This window comes from Trichomycterus rosablanca, chromosome 1, assembly GCF_030014385.1.
Source record: "Trichomycterus rosablanca isolate fTriRos1 chromosome 1, fTriRos1.hap1, whole genome shotgun sequence".
Lineage (NCBI taxonomy): Eukaryota > Metazoa > Chordata > Actinopteri > Siluriformes > Trichomycteridae > Trichomycterus > Trichomycterus rosablanca.
Genome location: NC_085988.1, coordinates 11,299,145 through 11,310,232, shown reverse-complemented (window position 1 = coordinate 11,310,232; position 11,088 = coordinate 11,299,145).

Below are 11,088 nucleotides of genomic sequence, written 5' to 3'. Positions count from 1 at the left end.
CAAGAAAACTTAACCGAGTCGCGAACCCCCATCGCGACTTGCGAGGCCGTCGCGACCGGCATTGCAGGGCAGGAGCTTCTCCATAGAGGAAATTAGAGAATGGCCCGAACTCGCCGTCGCAAAGTTCGGGGACAGGTGGCCATGTCACCGACCGCGCCTCAGCACGATCGGGAAGCCGCACACCTATAGGAAACAAGAGAATGATCCGGACCCGCGTCCGCGCAGTCCGTGTAAACCGGTGGCTCTGTCACTAGCCGCACCATGCTGTCACCAGGCAGAAGCTCACCTATAGGAAACAAGAGAATGATCCGGACCCGCGTCCGCGCAGTCCGTGCAAACCGGTGGCTCTGTCACTAGCCGCACCATGCTGTCACCAGGCAGAAGCTCACCTAAAGGAAACAAGAAACACACCAAACTCGCCGTCGCGATGTTCGGGGAAACGGATGGTTTATCACCAAGCCGAAGCTGGAATGCAACCAATCCGTTTAGCGCAAGGAACACACCGAACTCGCCGTCGCGACGTTCGGAGCCATGACTGTATTCCCAAAGACCGCTTAAGCGGCGGGGGAAAAACAGCCAACCCGGAGCGCTTGCATAACGGGTTCGCAGGCCGAATTCCCAAAGACCGCATAAGCGGCGGGGGAAGACAGCCACCCGTATAGTGCAAGGAACACACCGAACTCGCCGTCGCGATGTTCGGGGAATCGGGTGGTTTGTCACCAAGCCGAAGCTGGAATGAAACCAACCCGTATTGTGCAAGGAACACGCCGAACTCGCCGTCGCAAAGTTCGGGGGCAGGTGGCCATGTCACCGACCGCGCCTCAGCACGATCGGGAAGCCGCACACCTGTTTAGCACACGGGACACCCCGAAATTGCCGTCGCGAAATTCGGGGAACCCGTGTGCTAAAACACCAGCCACACCTTGCTGTGACTGGGTAAAGAAGCCGACTTCAAACTAAAAGAAACCAAACCAAACGAAACAGGGACAAAGGCATGACAACCTGCAGTTGCACAGTGCCTGCTTAAATAAGCAGGTGCAGCTGCAGGTCGTCAGCCTTAATTAGGAGACCTCTAATTTAAGGCCTTTGTTCCAGAGGATCTGTAATTCCTGCAACGCCGGGGACCAAGGTAGGTTAAGCCCAACGCCGCAGGAAACCTTACAGAATCCAGCCACATGGTTCAGTGTTTAACCAAAATCATTATTATTATTATGAATCCTCAGGAAAGTGAAGGGAGATTATAGTTCATGCAAAAAACAAAACAAAAAACTTCAATCTCTGTACTGTATATTGTCTCTACTACCTAATGATATCGCATTATGTAATGTATGCTAATATAATGTACTGTGTGTTAACAAGAATGACCTATTATAAGTCATTATAAACATCAATCTTCCACTTCATATACCAAACTGACATTAAAGCAGATGCAGTAAATGTAAAGGCAGGTGAAAATACCCAGAAATTGTACAAACTTTTATTATTTATTGTTTAATATTTCACTCACTGCTGCCTGTCCCATATGAGAACATGACAGCGCCGGGTTTGTTTGGAACTATTGGAGGGTTACATGAACGACGTGACCGCGTAGCAGCGAGATCAAGGAGTGTCGCAACTCTCTCTCTACGGCTCTGTCCATGACTAATGCACAACTCCGTCCACCTTAAAATGCACTCCACTCCAGCAGCATGTTGTTGGCTGAACAGAGAACCTGGTAATGAATAAATTGACTGGTAATGAATAAATTGAGGGAACACTTGGTGGTTTCAAGGTTTATATGAACTAGATGATGATTAAGGGATCTGGTATAAATACAGCAGGTGCAGCAGTGTTGTTGGGATTTTAAACACCTCACTGTCTCAATTCAACGACGAAGACGAGGAAGACCCGGATCCACCCTCTGAAGTACAGCCTGTAGAGAGGAAGATATTAGCACCAGTCAGGGGTCAACAAACCTCCTGCAGGAGCTCCTGGTGAACGTCCGGCTGCTCAAACCCAGCCGTGCCACAACCACACCCTGATGACATCACATCACTACTCTAATCCAGGCAGGTCACGAGCATTCATAGGACGTCCACTGTCCACTGAGTACAGCAGGTGCAACTGCTACTCTTATATACACCAATAAGCCATAACATTAAAACCACCTCCTTGTTTCTACACTCACTGTCCATTTTATCAGCTCCACTTACCATATAGAAGCATTTTGTAGTTCTACAATTACTGACTGTAGTCCATCTGTTTCTATACATACCTTTTTAGCCTGCTCTCATCCTGTTCTTCAATGGTCAGGACCCCCACAGGACCACCACAGAGCAGGTATTATTTAGGTGGTGGATCATTCTCAGCACTGCAGTAACACTGACGTGGTGGTGGTGTGTTAGTGTGTGTTGTGCTGGTATGAGTGGATCAGACACAGCAACGCTGCTGGAGTTTTTAAATACCATGTCCACTCACTGTCCACTCTATTAGACACTCCTACCTAGTTGGTCCACCTAGTAGATGTAAAGTCAGAGACGATCGCTCATCTATTGCTGCTGTTTGAGTCGGTCATCTTCTAGACCATCAATGGTCACAGGACGCTGCCCACGGGGCGCTGTTGGCTGGATATTTTTGGTTGGTGGACTATTTTCAGTCCAGCAGTGACAGTGAAGTGTTTAAAAACTCCAGCAGCGCTGCTGTGTCTGATCCACTCATACCAGCACAACACACACTGACACACCACCACCATGTCAGTGTCACTGTAGTGCTGAGAATCATCCACCACCTAAATAATACCTGCTCTGTGGTGGTCCTGTGGGGGTCCTGACCATTGAAGAACAGCATGAAAGGTGGCTAACAAAGCAGGCAGAGAAACAGATGGACTACAGTCAGTAATTGTAGAACTACAAAGTGCTCCCGTATAGTAAGTGTTATGGCTGATATATATACAGTGTATCACAAAAGTGAGTACACCCCTCACATTTCTGCAGATATTTAAGTATATCTTTTCATGGGACAACACTGACAAAATGACACTTTGACACAATGAAAAGTAGTCTGTGTGCAGCTTATATAACAGTGTAAATTTATTCTTCCCTCAAAATAACTCAATATACAGCCATTAATGTCTAAACCACCGGCAACAAAAGTGAGTACACCCCTTAGTGAAAGTTCCTGAAGTGTCAATATTTTGTGTGGCCACCATTATTTCCCAGAACTGCCTTAACTCTCCTGGGCATGGAGTTTACCAGAGCTTCACAGGTTGCCACTGGAATGCTTTTCCACTCCTCCATGACGACATCACGGAGCTGGCGGATATTCGAGACTTTGCGCTCCTCCACCTTCCGCTTGAGGATGCCCCAAAGATGTTCTATTGGGTTTAGGTCTGGAGACATGCTTGGCCAGTCCATCACCTTTACCCTCAGCCTCTTCAATAAAGCAGTGGTCGTCTTAGAGGTGTGTTTGGGGTCATTATCATGCTGGAACACTGCCCTGCGACCCAGTTTCCGGAGGGAGGGGATCATGCTCTGCTTCAGTATTTCACAGTACATATTGGAGTTCATGTGTCCCTCAATGAAATGTAACTCCCCAACACCTGCTGCACTCATGCAGCCCCAGACCATGGCATTCCCACCACCATGCTTGACTGTAGGCATGACACACTTATCTTTGTACTCCTCACCTGATTGCCGCCACACATGCTTGAGACCATCTGAACCAAACAAATTAATCTTGGTCTCATCAGACCATAGGACATGGTTCCAGTAATCCATGTCCTTTGTTGACATGTCTTCAGCAAACTGTTTGCGGGCTTTCTTGTGTAGTGACTTCAGAAGAAGCTTCCTTCTGGGGTGACAGCCATGCAGACCAATTTGATGTAGTGTGCGGCGTATGGTCTGAGCACTGACAGGCTGACCCCCCACCTTTTCAATCTCTGCAGCAATGCTGACAGCACTCCTGCATCTATCTTTCAAAGACAGCAGTTGGATGTGACGCAGAGCACGTGCACTCAGCTTCTTTGGACGACCAACGCAAGGTCTGTTCTGAGTGGACCCTGCTCTTTTAAAACGCTCACCTCAGATCCTCAGAGAGTTCTTTGCCATGAGGTGCCATGTTGGAACTTTCAGTGACCAGTATGAGAGAGTGTGAGAGCTGTACTACTAAATTGAACACACCTGCTCCCTATGCACACCTGAGACCTAGTAACACTAACGACTCACATGACATTTTGGAAGGAAAATGACAAGCAGTGCTCAATTTGGAAATTTAGGGGTGTAGTCTCTTAGGGGTGTACTCACTTTTGTTGCCGGTGGTTTAGACATTATGTATATTGAGTTATTTTGAGGGAAGAATAAATTTACACTGTTATATAAGCTGCACACAGACTACTTTTCATTGTGTCAAAGTGTCATTTTGTCAGTGTTGTCCCATGAAAAGATATACTTAAATATCTGCAGAAATGTGAGGGGTGTACTCACTTTTGTGATACACTGTATGTATGTGCAAGTTCTCCTACTTAGAAAGATGAGAGAGGTCTGTAATTTTCATCATAGGTACACTTCAACTATGAGAGACAAAATGAGAAAAACAAATTCAGGAAATCACATTGTAGGATTTTTAAAGAATTTATTTGTAAATTATGGTGGAAAATAAGTATTTGGTCAATAACAAAAGTTCAACTCAATACTTTGTAACATAACCTTTGTTGGCAATGACAGAGGTGAAACGTTTCCTGTAAGTCTTCACCAGGTTTGCACACACTGTAGCTGGTATTTTGGCCCATTCCTCCATGCAGATCTCCTCTAGAGCAGTGATGTTTTGGTGATGTTTTGGGGCTGTCGCTGGGCAACACGGACTTTCAACTCCCTCCACAAATTTTCTATGGGGTTGAGGTCTGGAGACTGGCTAGGCCACTCCAGGACCTTGAAATGCTTTTTATGGAGCCATTCCATCGTTGCCCGAGCGGTGTGTTTGGGATCATTGTCATGCTGGAACACCCAGCCACGTTCCATCTTCAATGCTCTCACTGATGGAAGGAGGTTTTGGCTTAAAATCTCACGATACATGGCCCCGTTCATTCTTCCCTTAACACGGATCAGTCGTCCTGTCCCCTTTGCAGAAAAACAGCCCCAAAGCATGATGTTTTCACCCCCATGCTTCACAGTAGGTATGGTGTTCTTGGGTTCATCTTCTTCCTCCAAACACGACGAGTTGAGTTTTTACCAAAAAGTTCCATTTTGGTTTCATCTGACCACATGATATTCTCCCAATCCTCTTCTGGATCATCCATATGCTCTCTGGCAAACTTCAGATGGGCCTGGACCTGTACTGGCTTAAGCAGGGGGACACACCTGGCACTGCAGGATTTGAGTCCCTCTCGGCGTAGTGTGTTACTGATGGTAACCCCACATCATAGAAACAATGATGAGATCTTGACCCCAAGGGAGATTATCAATGGTCTTGTATGTCTTCCATTTTCTTACAATTGCTCCCACAGTTGATTTATTCACACCAACCTGCTTGCCTATTGTAGATTCACTCTTCCCAGCCTGGTGCAGGTCTACAATTTTCTTCCTGGTGTCCTTCGACAGCTCTTTGGTCTTGGCCATGGTTGAGTTTGGAGTCTGACTGTTTGAGGCTGTGGACAGGTGTCTTTTATACAGATAACGAGGTCAAACAGGTGCCATTAATAAAGGTAACGAGTGGAGGACAGAAGAGCTTCTTAAAGAAGAAGTTACAGGTCTGTGAGAGCCAGAAATCTTGCTTGTTTGTTATTGACCAAATACTTATTTTCCACCATAATTTACAAATAAATTCTTTAAAAATCCTACAATGTGATTTCCTGGATTTTTTTCTCATTTTGTCTCTCATAGTTGAAGTGTACCTATGGTGAAAATTACAGACCTCTCTCATCTTTCTAAGTAGGAGAACTTGCACAATCAGTGGCTGACTAAATACTTTTTGGCCCCACTGTATGTATGTATATATATATCTTCTTCTTCTTCTTTCGGCTTTTTCCCTTTTTCAGGGGTCGCCACAGCGAGTCATCCTCATGATCGCTCATTGATTTGGCACAGTTTTTACGCCGGATGCCCTTCCTGACACAACCCTCCCTAATTTATCCGGGCTTGGGACCGGCACTACAATGCACTAGTGCATCTAGCGGCTAGGTATCTATAGGACAATTCAGTGTTTCCAATTAACCTGGTGGCATGTTTTTGGACTGTGGGAGGAAACCGGAGTACCCGGAGGAAACCCACGCGGACACGGGGAGAACATGCAAACTCCGCACAGAAAGGACCCGGACCGCCCCACCTGGGGATTGAACCCAGGACCTTCTTGTTGTGAGGCGACAGTGCTACCCACTAAGCCACCGCGCCGCCCATATATATACTGTATATATATATATATTAGGGCTGTCAAACGATTAAAATTTTTAATCGCGATTAATCTCAGAATTTCATGTAGTTAATCGCGATTAATCGCATTTTAAAAAATCTGTGTAAATGTTATAGAAAAGAAGGATTTTTAAGTGAAATGTTACAATTAAAATGGTGAACACATTTTATGCTAAATGTACTTATGTTAAAAACTGCTGGGACAAGAGAAAACTGTAAGGGAGTTTTTGTAACAGACTTTTCTGTGGTTGTATCGTGACAATGGTTAGATAGATAGATAAGATAGATAAGATAGATAGATAGATAGATAGATAGATAGATAGATAGATAGATAGATAGATAGATAGATAGATAGATAGATAGATAGATAGATAGATAGATAGATAGATAGATAGATAGATAGATAGATAGATAGATAGATAGATAGATAGATAGATAGATCGATCGATCGATAGATACCTTATTGATCCTGAAGGAAATTAAAGCCCCAGTAGCATAATACAACAAATAATTAACAGTACAAAAACAAAACAAAAGCAAACAGAAAAAAAAATAGAACTGAGTCTTTCTTGTTATTTACATAAAATGAATAACTGTAATGATGCATGAGGTATATTGCTAGTGTGAAAATGGAATAGTAATTAAACTATCAGATTATTACATAGTAAAGTGACGTGACAATATTGCACAATTAGGCCAATATAGCCACATATATACAGTACATGCACATATATACCCATATACATACATATTCACACATGTAAATACCCATATACATACATATTCACATATGCAAATACATACACACATACTCAAGTACACATATGCAAATACATACATATAGATACTGTAGTATGGACGTTTCTACACGAAGTGAGTGTGTTTTGACCCTTTGGGGCTTCCATAGTTCATGGACTAGCGTGCTTGACTCAGCTGTGCGCTAACCAGTACAATAACAGAAGTAATAAAGTGTTTTGCTCCCGACAACTTGTGAATATAGCGTGTATTTATTTCTTTATTATGCAAGTGCATCACTACAACGCTTGGTTATATTATTTTAACAAACCGCAAATAAACAACGGTGGCAAGTCCGACATTAAAACGTTGGTTCTACCAGTCAAGTCTCAACATGAACTAGAATTTGCGTTAACGGCACTAATTTTTTTAATCGCGTCAAATTGAGATTGCGTTAAATATATATATATATTTATATATACACTCCTGATCAAAATCTTAAGACCAGTTAAAAAATTGCAAGAATTTGCATTTTGCACTATTGGATCTTAAGAAGGTTCTAAGTAGAGCTTCACAATGCTAAAAGAAGAAATGGGTGCAAGAGACAAAAACTTTTGAGCAGGGAATTTATTGAAAACAACAATTTAACTGAAACAGGCTGTTCATCAGCTGATCAAAAGTTTAAGACCATAGCTCAAAAAAACCCGAAAACCCCCTCAAAACAGAAATCAAAGTGTCAACAAAAGGACTCAGTAATGAGTAGCTCCACCATTCTTGTTGATCACATCAAATAAACGTTTAGGCATGCTTGATGCAAGTGTTTTCAGGAGGCTAGTGGGAACGTTGCTCCAAGTGTTGAAGATGGCTTCACGAAGGGCATCCACTGTCTGGAACTGATGTCCATTTTTGTAAACTTCCCTTGCCATCCATCCCCAAATGTTCACAATCGGATTTAGATCATGGGAACACGCAGGATGGTCCAAAAGAATGACGTTATTCTCCTGGAAGAAGTCCTTTGTCAGGCGGGCATTGTGAACTGCAGCATTGTCCTGTTGAAAAATCTAGTCACAACCACACAGACGAGGGCCCTCAGTCATGAGGGATGCCCGCTGCAACATCTCCACATAGCCAGCTGTTGTTTGATGCCCCTGCACAACCTGAAGCTCCATTGTTCCATTAAAGAAAAAAGCACCCCAAATCATGATGGCGCCTCCCCCACTGTGCCGTGTAGAAAACATCTCAGGTGGGATCTCCTTGTCATGCCAGTAACGTTGGAAGCCATCAGGACTGTCAAGGTTAAATTTTTTCTCATCAGAGAACACAATTTTCTTCCACCTTTCAATGTCCCATGTTTGGTGCTCCCTTGCAAAGTCCAAACGGGCAATTTTGTGGCGTTGAAGAAGACGTGGCCTTTGAAGGCGTTTTTTGTTTCTGAAGCCCTTCCCTCGCAGATGCCGTCTGATGGTTATTGAGCTGCAGTCAGCACCAGTAATGGCCTTAATTTGGGTCGAGGATCGTCCCATGTCTTGACGGACAGCCAATCGGATCCTGCGGCTCAGCGCTGGTGAAATTCTTTTGGGTCTATCACTTGACTTTTTTGTTCCATAACCCTCAGGATCTTTTAAAAAATGCAAAATGACTGTCTTACTGCGTCCAACCTCAGCAGCAATGGCACGTTGTGAGAAGCCTTGCTTATGCAGCTTAGGCCTTGCTTAAGCATCCTACCGCGTTCAAAGTCAGTGAGCTTTTTTGCTTTTGCCATCAGGAGGTCTTGACAGTGTAAGTACTTGACAGAAAATGACATGGAATCCAAATTTTTGCATAGATTTTGGCTTTTAAAGGCTGTGGTCTTAAACTTTTGATCAGCTGAAAAAAGCATGTTTGAGTGTAAATGCAGTTTTCAAAAAATTGGCTGCTTTAAAAGTTTTTATTTCTTGCACCCATTTTTTCTTTTAGCATTGTGACGCTCTACTTAGAACATTCTTAAGATCCAATAGTGCAAAATGCAAATTCTTGCAATTTTTTAACTGGTCTTAAGATTTTGATCAGGAGTGTATATATATATATATATATATATATATATATATAGATATATAGATAGATAGATAGATAGATAGATAGATAGATAGATAGATAGATAGATAGATAGATAGAGAAACAAAGACAATGAATAAATGAATGAATGTACAAGCTTTTGTATAAGACTGATTGTACAAGCGTTAATTTTCGTCACCCGCGACACCTCACCTCTGCGCTCACCCTCCAGCTCCTCCCTTTCGAGTAAATTTTTCCTTTCTATAGAAAGCTAGAACAATGAAACGGGTTTGATATAATTGTTGTCTTAATCCTGTTAGCACTGGGTGCAGCTGAAACGTGCAATTCTGATCATTAAAGGGGCGTCCACAGACTTTTGGAAAGTGTATTTCAATACAGTCGTTCCCTTTTTGTACCAGTGTGACGACATCCCAGTTCTCTAATATGATCTATACTGGTACTGGTTCGAATATTTGCATGTCCTGTATTCTGAGACAGTTGGCCGTTTGTGCTACTTCTCCTGCATGGCCATAAGTATGTGGACACCCCTTTGTTTATTGAGTAAGGTGGCTAAAGTTCTGTGAACTGGCCTAGCTCCCAAATCCAGATTCTAAGTCATATCCAATTCCTTGGACTTGGAATCCGCTGCCGCTTGGACAACCCCCGATCTGATCAAACACATGCGTGACTTAAATCAAACAGTTGAAGGTTAAGGACCTTGCTTAGGGGCCCAACAATGAAATCCTGGCTGTGATGGGTTTTGAACCAGCAACCTTTTGATTACTAGTTCAGTACCTTAACCACTGAGCTCCCACTACCCTAAAATGAGCTCTAGATCCACAGAATCTTCTCAATCAGCAGATCACTTGTGAGGTCAGGCACTGATGCCGGACGAGGCCTGGCTCACAGTTGATGTTCCAATGAATTCCAAAAGATGTTCAGGGCTCTGAGGTACCTCCTTACCCAACACATCGAACCACGCCTTAATAAGCTATATGCTTTAATATCAGTCACTCTTCTGAGTAGCCTTTCTATAAGACTTGCGTGTGTCTGTGGGAATTTGTGCCCATTTAGTCAGTAGAGTCAGTGAGGTTATGGTTGAGACCAGGACTCATTTACACATAATTAGTCAAACCATAATCATGCTGAAAGAGAACGGGGACTTCCCCAAACTGTTCCTACAGAGGTAAAAGCATCATTTTTAGCAATAGATGAATCAACTAAAAAACAACAACTCGGAGGGGCATCCATATACTTTTGGCAATATCATGTATGTAAAAGAAAGAAGGCTATAACTTCTATAACCCTGAATGTGCTCATTTTAAGCACCACCCACACACACACACCTTATTAAGACTCTGCACAGACTTGTTTTTAACAATTTGACATTCCAAAGGTTTGTTCTTAATGTTTATGATGCCTATATTTTTAATATTTAAAGCGACTTGGGATTGAATATGACCCAAGTGTTTGAGGGTTAAGTATCTTGCTCAAAGGTCCATCGGTGACTACCTGAGAGTCGTGGGGCTTGAATCAGAGGCCTTCCAGGTACCTGACCTGTACCATAACCACTGTAACACAATTAATCCTATAGACAGATACAAACAGGCACCAGCTTATCATATCCCAACATACAAAATTCTTTAGAGTACATCTGCTTGAGGGGAAAGGCAAGATAATTATATAATTATTACAACTGTATACTATATGCATGTTTAATATTTATACACATAATTAATATAATAATTATAACAATATATATAAGCATCTCAACATATGAAAAAGAATAGATAGGTATGTATTATCATTCTACTGCTACTACTAATAACAATAATAATAATACAACGTTGTAATAGTATAAATTGTAAAAATAAATAAACATACAAGTCTTGTTGGATGCAGAAATGTGCACATATGTATGAGGTAAACGCTTTATGTA